General features: G+C 34.7%; 1 long non-coding RNA gene across 1 annotated transcript; it reads left to right on the forward strand.

Annotated features, from left to right (window-relative positions):
• The first annotated feature begins 704 nt into the window (after positions 1 to 704).
• On the forward strand, positions 705 to 6,299 carry LOC112126305. The gene is made up of 2 exons (XR_002909885.1): positions 705 to 847; positions 6,006 to 6,299. It is a non-coding gene; the product is annotated as an uncharacterized LOC112126305 (long non-coding RNA).
• Positions 6,300 to 10,768: the final 4,469 nt, after the last annotated feature.

Below are 10,768 nucleotides of genomic sequence, written 5' to 3' on the forward strand. Positions count from 1 at the left end.
CTATTGCCTAACTTTTATAAAATTCAATATAAACTAAAATTAATCTTTTTATGTAAGGTTTTGGTTCAAATGAAAAAGTTAGTGCCACGGGCGGGATTCGAACCCACGACCTTCGGCTAAATACGCCGCTGCTCTACCACTTGAGCTATCGTGGCTTCGATCCACTCGGACACCAACTCCCCACCTCAACCTACAACCTTTCAAATTTCAACCCAAACCTTACATAAATAGACTAATTAATTGAAAGAGGTAATTTGGCCAGTAGACCTTTAAATATATTGGATTTAATAAACTAAAATGTTTTGTATAAAAGATAACAGTTAAAAATATTTAAAAATTAATTAAGTAATAAATTTAAAAAAGTAATAATCCATAAAGTAGATTTGAGAATTTAGCTTTGGTTACGTGCCTACCTGAGAAAATAAAACAAACAAAACCTGCATTAATTTTGCACCAACCCAAATAATAAGTTGAATTGAATTTTAAATAGTTATGATATTCAGAATTTCTGGTTTTAAAGGTATTTTTTTAAATGGCAATTAAAATGAACAATTTAAAACGTTTAGTTCCAGGATGAGGCTTATTCTGAATAGCAATTAATAATAAAAGACCAATCATGGAAAATCGTATATTTTTCATGTTCCGATAGCCGGGAGTGGCGCCGCCGGAAACGAGCCGCCCGGTGGGAGAAGAGCGCGAGGCCTTCGCACTGTCGAAATTTCTCCTACAGTGCGAAATTTGAAAAAGTGTCATGCGGATCTTGGCCCAGTCTCACTTCTTTCTGCTCCTCCTCGTCGCAGCAACCGCCGAAAATGGAATCAGACTTTGCCTCGGCGCAGGATATCCGGTGAGTCCAAAAGATTTCTTTTCTCATCGTTTCAAAAAATGCTCAATTAATTAATTTATCATCATAAAGTTTACGTCGCCAGATTTTAAGAAAAATATTATATTTTCAAGGGTCGTCACAAGGGCTTAACACGGTAAGCCGGAACGTACCCGATACGAGAGAGAGGATCAAAACATACAATGCTATTCAACATTAATATCATGCTGAAACCGACCAACTGCCGATCCAATTACAGTCATTGCTTCCATAGCATGCTGTCATCGCTTGTAGCACAACCTTTCATTACACCGATTTAATTTTCAAAATGAGACATTAAAAGTTATTACCTTATATTACGAAATAATAAGAATTAATTATTTGGAAATCGTGAGATGCAGTGTGGTGTGAAGTAGGTTTTAGAAAAACATTTTCTTTATCGTGCGAACGTTTCGATCTTTATTGAGATCATCTTCAGCACCTGGGATTTATAAACATTGTTTACATTTTACAGCTGTACGATGTGAAAAAAATGAATTTATACAATGCTAGAAATTTTAGATTCAACCGAAGTATTTGTACACACTCAAAGTGTTTGTTTTCTGTATAAAATACTTTGAGTGAGTACAAATACTTTGATTGAATCTAAAATTTCTAGTATTGTTCATTTTTTTCACATCCTACATGCATTCGTAAGTCACACCAGACCGCATCTCACGATCGCCAAATAATTATCAACTAACGGTCTCTAAACACCACACATTTCTAAATAAGAATTAAGTACGTAATGATTTGGCAAAATGAAAGTTATAATTATTAAGTCTCAGTATACATATTTATTTACACTTCTTTACAAAATTTTTAGCCATAACAATAAAACTGAAATATCGCGTTTTACACAACCCAATTTTTTTAAAATTTTGCATTGTAGAAAATTGTTAGCTATGTTGTGAAATAAAGGGATTCACCAAAACGTAAACTTTGCCTCTACAATTATCTTATCTTCTCAACGTTGGCTTTGAAGTAAATATCTTACTTTTGATAAAATGTTAATGATGTTGTCAATCAAAATTATCGTGTTTTCATTATTTGTCGTTATATAAGAAATGGGATGAAAAATAAAAACCCTTCTTCCCACTCGATACTACTCAGTTCTAGGTGGTATTTAAAAGTTGTTTGTTGACGGTTTGTCGAATAACTTTTGAACGAAAAAGGCCAAAACTAGAATTTATACAGCTAAGGGAAAAACCGATATTCCTTGTAGTTAATTTCCAAACGGCTTTTGAATAGGTCTTGTGTGTAACGAGTTTATTTTGAGCCAATTTCAATTCCATTTTCCCTTTCAATCTTATCTCTGTTGGGCCTAACTTTAATCATTACAGTACCTATACGTGTTGGGATGACGTTCAACTACGAAATTATGATGATTTTGCCACATTAATTAAAGCCAACTAATTCTAGCGTTTACTTGGCGAACTTGTGCATGAACGGGGAGAGAGTGTGTGTGTGTTTCTGTGTGTACTGTATGAATTCGAGGTATTTCAAATCCATTGAATAATATTATGTATAATATTATGTATTTATTACTCCTTAGGGAGACTATGCTTGAAAAACTGAACTGAATGCCACCAATATCTCAGAATTATTACATAACGGTTTGTATAGTGACTAATAGACAGAGAAACCCAACGAGCGTACGCAGATCGATAATCATAATTTTGTATAATTTTTTTTCGTACATGAAGTTTGATTTACCAGTCTGAACTAATATGAAGATTATTATAATGAATTTACACAAACGAACCAGAGACGAGGTCTCATTGGAAAATCCCGGGTTCGAATCTCAGATGGCCAATATGACCGCTTAGTTGCAAATCTTTGTAAAAAATATCTCATACAAGGGCAAGGATATGAATTAACCAAAACGGGTAATCAATTATAAAATATACATCTGGTGTAACGTTAATAAATAGATTTATTAGGTTTCCTGGTCTGCTTGACCAAATAAATTCTTTTCAATTAATTAATCTCTTTTGAAAAATGGCAAAAAGGAAGGAAAATTTAAAAGGTGGGGTTCAGATGGGAAGTTAGTGTCCGAGTGGATCGAAGTTAGGATTGCTCAAGTGGCATAGGAGCGGCATATCTAGCCGAAGGTCGTGGGTTCGAATCCCGCTCGTGACACTGACTTTTTTATCTCAACTAAAAACCTTAATTAATTGAAAGATATTCTTAAGTCCAATGGCAGGTCCACTTTATTGACCGATAATATTAACATGTAATATAACCACATTATACTTCGTGGTCCGATTGACCAAATAACTTCTTTCGATTAATTAATTTTTATGTAAAGTATTGGTTGAAAAATAATATAATATATATAATATAACTTTTGCTAAGTTTATGCTGTTGGGCTCAGGCTAGAACTGAGTTATTAACATATCTGTATTAGGCTAATTTTTTAGCGGCGTTTACAAAAAAATAAGAAAAGAAACTAAATCAATTTAATTTTTATCTATATTATAAAAAATTTAGGCACTTATAAAAAATGAAATTTAGATTTAGATTTAGATCAATTTAGATGTAGATTTTAAAAATAAAATATGTTTCTAAACAAAAAAATAAAATAGTTCTAAAAAATAAAACTTTTATGTGTTTCTAAGTTGCTTTTGTTGGTTTCATAAATACTTATAATACAAACAGTTTGGAAAAGGAAAACGATATTAGACGTTTTTAGACATCAGCAAAGCATTACAAAAATACTTACAAAAATTCAAATATAATTTTGATGAACATGCAATAAAATTAATTGAGTTATATCGTATTTAAGAGATAGGCAGCGAGCACTGTACCACAAAGATCAATTGTCATAATTTAGTCATAAATACTAGGGTGCCCCAAGTAATGTAGGACCGATTAATACATTAGTGGAATTGTATTAAAGGTTTCCACTGGTAAATTTCAGTGATTTTGCAGTTGATATCAGCACTGCTCAAATAGGTAAAGATATATTTACTTAGCAGACAAATAAACTTTTATAAGCTGAGCTTAAATATTGTTTTTTAAAAAAACTGTCTATGCCTAAAAGAAAACAAAAAAACATATGGTATGTGATCTCTAAGATACAAAAAATGCTACCCAATAATACTGACCCTGTAAAACTACTAGGTATCTTTAATAATCCATGTTCGAGATGAAAACCAAAATTTTAAGTAAAAGTTTATATTTATTAAGGAGTTTAAACAAATAGTGCAACACAAAAAAAAACACTAATTGTCTAAGGTGCGGTTTATGATAGTAACAGAAGGTGAGCTATTTTGTCCTAGGGTACCCACACATGAACAAGACATTAAGCTTACAAAGAAAGGCATAATTAGCGGGCTATCATATGAACAGGACAAATAAGAAAATTTCGAAGACACATTTAGAAAAGTTGATATTGTGACAATTCTCTCAATTTATACATTATTACGTATCATGTAGGTTTACCTTAACTATGATATTTTATTAAAATCAAAGAGTTATTATTATTTTTCAATGCTAGTAGTATTGACTACTTTTTCACTCACGAACACTCTGGATCAACGTAATAAAAAACAAAACCAATTTTCAGGCTTTCGACCAACTTTAAGCTCATCATCAGGGCAAAACGATCTGTCAATGTCAATATGTAGAAATATTTAAGATCGCTTTGCCTTGATGATGTCCTTAAAATAGATCGAAAGCTTGGTAGTTACAATTTCCTTGTTAATTCAAGAACATACCTTGATCCAGAGGATTTGTGAGTTATTATCAAATAAGGCAAGGAACTGTGATAAATTAATAATAGAATGTATGATGCATAAAAATTTTAATTTATTTATAAATAAAGTTTAAAAAAATTTGATATCACAAACGTTCTATAGAACAAAGGAATTTTTAAACTTCTAGTTTTAACTGAAATGTGTAAACAGTGTAAACGCCCGAACCAGTACAGACAAGTTATAATAATTGCAATTGATAATTTAAACCGATAGAGACTAAATCCGTTTTGATAACGACGAGAAAGTAGTTTAGAAAGTTAACAAAAAGAAAACACGTACAACTGCTTTAGCCGGGCCGAACGGAGACGGTTTAGAATCCTTCCCAACCGTCAATTTGCATTGCAAATAATAAGGTAATTTTCCTTTTACGTGCCCACTCAAACAAATTCTTGTCATATTTGGATACAGGTACAGCGAAAACAACTAATTGATAACAATGGAAATTTTTCTATACGTGTTCATTAGTAGTGTAGGATGTGTCGTAATAGTAGTCAACAGATGATACGTACTCCTGAATAATTTTATTTAACACATAAGATGTAACTGCCATACAATGGGTAAACTGGAACTTCATTGCCAACTACTGACCTTGCGCGTTATATTGGACTTTTCGCGGATAAACGACACAGTTCATCAATCACTGTTTATCTACGATAATCTAATTGAAAAATGGCAAAAAGGAGGGAAAATTCAAAAGGTGGGGTTGAGATGGGAAGTTTGTGTCCGAGTAGTCACGATAGCTCAAGTGGTAGAGTAGCGGCGTATCTAGCCGAAGGTAGTGGGTTCGAATCCCGCTCGTGTGACTGACTTTTTTATCTCATCTAAAAACTTTAATTAATTGAAAGAATTTAATTTGTCACGCGGACCACGAAAACTAGTGAATTTAAGTTAATTTAGAAACATAAAAAAATGTACTCACGGATTTTGATGAAATAATGTTGCTACATTAGGGCTTAAGATTTTTAAAGCGGCTTTGGAAATATTTCGCCGTATTTATTAAAACAAAACTATCCCAATCATGTAGAAAATTTTTCTAACAAATTCTACCATCAGCTATTGTTTTAATTTATCTTTTTATTTATGCATATTTTAAGAAAAAATCTAATATGTATTAAAAATAAATCTTTCATTCAGTGTTAAACCTCGATTAGGTTTAAAGAACATCCTGAGTTATATGTTTTTTAAGAAAACTGAAAAAGGAAATAATTTTTCTCCACAGGCTGGCATTTGTTTTGGATCTTTGAAATGGCTCATTTATTGACGAATTTTCACGTTTTTCTATTCGGGGAATGGAAAATAAATGAAATTAATAGTCGACCGGTTTTTATTAAATTTTATTGATTTTTGATTACAAAACTGTATTTTTTTTTCTTTTGTTTCAGTGTTCACCTCTAAGGTTCCCTTGGGAAGATGTACCTCGGTGCTGCGAAGGCTACTTTTGTGTCCCTGGATTTTCAACATGTTTAAAACGTTTTTTTTAGAAATACATTAAAGAGCTTTTATTAGAAACAGTAGGAAACTATGTAAACTGTTAGATTCAGGAAATTATATTTATTGGCTTTTTATCCCTGCACTAAATCTGGCCTTGAAGATCGCAGGAGGTTTTTTTAATGTTTAAATTATATAAGGCGTTCGCCATTAGTTATAAAATAAAATAATAAATTTTATGTGTTTAATATATAATTTAATATATAATTTTATGTGTCCACTTAATTTTTGCATGTTTTAAATATTGACGATTGCCATCTTATTTATTTTCTATTTGTTAAGGTTTTTTACTGTTTTTGAACAAAACGAACAACAGTGTAACAAAACGAATGATAATATATTCGGGGCGACGGTGGCCGCAAGGGTTTAGGCGTTGACTCGGCGCTCGTCACTGTAAGGTAAAGGTCCCGGGTTCGAATCCAGCAGCCCTGCATTTAAACCTGACATACAAGTTGGCTTTTTTCAAATACACCGGCACCCAGAGGGGTTATATGACCTCTGCTGTTTGCGAACCCTCGTAAAAAAAAAAAAAAAAAAAAATTGTTCTTCGTTATTTTCAGTCAAGTCTCGGCACCAACAGTTACGGAACCTCTTTACTATGATAATTTTCAACAAAGCCTAAAGATCATCCTGGGGATCAGAAAAGCAAGTGGGCCGAATTTGCTGTCCGCACCTTGTGAGTCGGTATTTTTGTGTTTTGGGATTTGTCCTCGGCGAAAGCTCTGAATGAATATTTACGAATTAAAGATGATAGAGCGTGCATTCAAATGCCAAGTGTGTTGTTTCAAAAGTCCAAAACAAAACGAGTCTCATTTTAAACAAATATATAAAACAAAAATGTTACCGGATGATGCCACGAATTTTATTTATGAACATTTTTAATCAGTCACAAAGCAATAAAATAAAAGTTAGTCACTACGATTGATAGCTGCAATAGATAACCTAATTATATCTATTTTTCACGTGAATATATTTTCTGATAATTTTTGAACGATAATGTTTAGATACTAACATTAAAGTCGAGTGCTTCTCGTTGGACGAAACAGATTGAAAGCCCCTGTAGAATATTTGCTTTATTTACTTTTAGACAATGAATATTAAAAGTAACGGAGTGTCAAAAAGTTGGGCGGAAGTGAGTAGATTTGAGAACAGGATATCTTTTGGCATGACTGGCAGCCCTCGGCGGAACGATTAATTTCCACGGAGTAAAACTTTAAAATTAGAGGGCTATTAATCATTTCCGTTTCATCCAACTCAGGGCTCAAGGTTTTAATCGATAAATGACTAATTTAGCTTTATGAATGACGAGCCGGGCGGGTACGACTCACCCTCGGCCGATCCGACAACCTTTGCTTTTCCGCTCGTATTAAGAAAATTCCGTTCTGTTTAATTTATCCCGGGGAGTAAAGTTGCCGGGGGTGGCACGGGGATCACGTCTTCCGGCACCCCGCCCCGGTGTAGCTAATGCTCTAAACTGTCTTAAAAATATGTTATCCACATGTGTTCGCAAGTGTCCGTGAACGTGCTTCGAGGGCAAGGTTGAAATTTCTGTCGTTTGTATTCCGGAAGGAGCACTTAGTAACTTGGTTAGCGAGAGAAGAAAGGCGACGGGGGCGAGTTGGGGTGAAGGATAGAAAACTTCCACCTTGGCTCTCTCCAGTTATTATAAACCGCTAATTTTCTGTATTTTAAAAATGTCCCAAGGGCGAAACTTTTCCTTATAGGAAAATTCTAGAATGTAGATAACAGTGCCTTTGCAAACGTTAACCGTATTTCAGAAATCGAATAATGTACATAGCTAAAAATTCATTCTATTAAATTACACAATCGTAAGATTAAACAACTTACGAGTAGTGATTTTTGTTTGTTTCTAAAAATATGTGTATGATTGATCAATGGTTAGAAAATATTAAGCTAACTCTGATATATCACGAACACGGCTGATTTGTCACGATTTTTACTGAAGATGGTTAAACACGGAGATACTCAAAGAAATTGATTAGTAACTAGAGTTACTAACCGGTTCGCCATTTTCAATGTAATTAAATTGGACAGCACACGCTACTGATTAGTGACGCTTTACTAACCATTAAAGGTACTACGGATGCTGAGTCACTATTGACTGTAATTCCTCAGTTCAGGGTGATTTTCAAATTGATCGATCAACAGGTGAACATATTATTTGTGAGAGAAGTTGAAAAACATCGAGTTGTATACAGCTTTACGCTTTCTGGCGTTTTTAGAAGAAAGATGACACTAATGAGTCATGCATTGAAGTTGGAAAAAACATGAACACAAAAACTGAGTATTTTTTCCCTTGTGTAGTGATGATTCACTACTAGAATAATCACTATCAACGAACAAAAGCAGAGATGTTTCTTATTATTATTCGGAGATCGTGAGATGCAATCTGGTGTGACGTAGGGTTTAGAAAAACATTTTCTTTATCGTGCCAACGTTTCGATCTTTATTGAGAACATCTTCAGGGCTTAAAATGTTTGATTTCTGTGTAGATGTGCCATTCTTGTGTGTCGTGTTGAGAGTCATCTTGTGTGTTTCATGTTTCTTCAATCGCCACTTTGAGCCCTGAAGATGATTTCAATAAAGATCGAAACGTTTGCACGATAAAGAAATTGTTTTTCTATAACCTACGTCACACCATACCGCATATCACGATCTCCGAATAATCATTGACTAACGGTCACTAAACACCATATATTTCTACACGATGTTCCTTCAGTGAATTCTCTGATGAAAGTAGTAATTTCAATAATTTTTTTGCAGCTTCGTGCGTTTTCACAAGCTAGTTCCAACTATTTTGAGTAGTAAGTACCAAAACTTGACGACCAAACCGTATCAACAGCACTGTAGCCGAAATAAAACTCCGAATTGCGCCTACAAACAGAATAGCTAATCCGCCCAACATGGCGTACAAATAAGAAATATAGTGTGCGTATAAATAAGAAATATATACATCTGAATCACAAACCAACAACAAACTATATTCTAGGACTGATGACGGGTTCTTCGAGGTTCGTCAGAAACACAGCACATACACAAAAATCGGGAAGTGATACCAGCCCAATATCTCCTCGTGCCACTAACTTCTCAAGAACGGAAATCTATCTGAACCCGCGGAAGGTTTCTGACTATAACGTTCTGTGAACTGAATCCATCCCGCACATTGTTTTCTGTTACCTGATTAATTTTTATGCAATGAGGAACAAAAATTTATTCACCTACGTCCGTCCTTTAAATCTCTTTTTGTTCAACGGTGTCCAGCTAACCATGTTGTAAGTCAATCCCAGTTTTAACATAATTTAGGAATAGTTGTTATAAATAGTTGCAAAATAGTTGTAAGGAATGTCAAACATATGTTGGACATAAGGCCATAGATCTGCAGGTCGCCCATATGATAGGCAAATAGATGTTTCTCCACAACCTGCAAGTCATATGAACTCGATAGACGAATTCACTAAATTATGAAAGTACACGAGTACAATATTCAGTGAAGAAGGTTGTCGCAGACACATTTCACCCAAATGTGGGACACTCTAAATTTAAACTATAAACAGTATAAACACGTCAGCCGGATGTCCATCGACCTAGACCAGGAAGGCTCCGTAACGGAAACTCCCGATAATTACGAGTTAACTGAGCGGCCAAGAAGGAAGTTGACTATCTGTCCAAGCAGTTTTTGCTTTTCCTTTCCTCACCTACTCAAAGGGAATGATTTGGAAAGCAAAGTCAGTCAACGCAAACATTTATCCAAGTCAAGGACTCGTCCGATCCAGGAACTCGGTAAACCGGAGGAGGAGAGCAGTCTAGCCAGCATGAGCCAGCGACGACCAGCCATTGTAGCAAGTCTAATAGTACCACAGCGGAAATGTAGAAACTTAATTAATAAAACATAGTAATATTTAAAAAACTTAATTTATTATAAGTACATACATACAGTAACAGTGAAATGTTAAAAAATCGGAAAAGGTGTCTAAAAAAAGTCTTTGAACAATGTAAAGAATTGAATGTCTTGCACTCCTACTGTCCTTCACATCCGCCATCTTGCTACTACCTCCAATACCAGCAATTTCTGGCGGAATAAGAAATCCCCCTTGCTATCTACACTTTTTTTGAAACTTTTCCAGTTGATTCTCTCTGTTCCCCCAACATCCAACTACCCGAAGTTCCTTACCAATCAATTCCCACTACTGGTCCCTAACAAATTTGCTATTTCTGATCCCAACTGGTCCTTCTTCCCTCCATACATTGAGGAAGCGGCTGGTCGTGGCTATTGCGAAGAGCCTCTAGCCATTTATTCAGATGGCTCCAAATCCGACAACGGTGTGGGCGCAACTTTCCATACCGCAGCTAGTTCTTTCTCAAAACAATTCAAACTTTCCCGCATTGCCTCCATTTTCACCGCTGAAGCTCTAGCAATCCTAGATCCCTAAAATATACCCAATAAATTAATCCTCATAATCTAATTATCTTTCACTGTCCTATCCGCCATTTCCAATATCCACACCACACCTTAATATCCCAGATATTTAACGCCATCATTCAACTAACCAATAACTGTAGTGCACATAATTTGGACTAAAGGCCACAGCAACAACAAATTTAATGATGAAGCAGACAGGCTGGCCAAGGCTCCGGC

The sequence above is a fragment of the Cimex lectularius genome, unplaced genomic scaffold, assembly GCF_000648675.2.
Source record: "Cimex lectularius strain Harlan isolate CLEC.00 unplaced genomic scaffold, Clec_2.1 scaffold24, whole genome shotgun sequence".
Classification (NCBI taxonomy): domain Eukaryota; kingdom Metazoa; phylum Arthropoda; class Insecta; order Hemiptera; family Cimicidae; genus Cimex; species Cimex lectularius.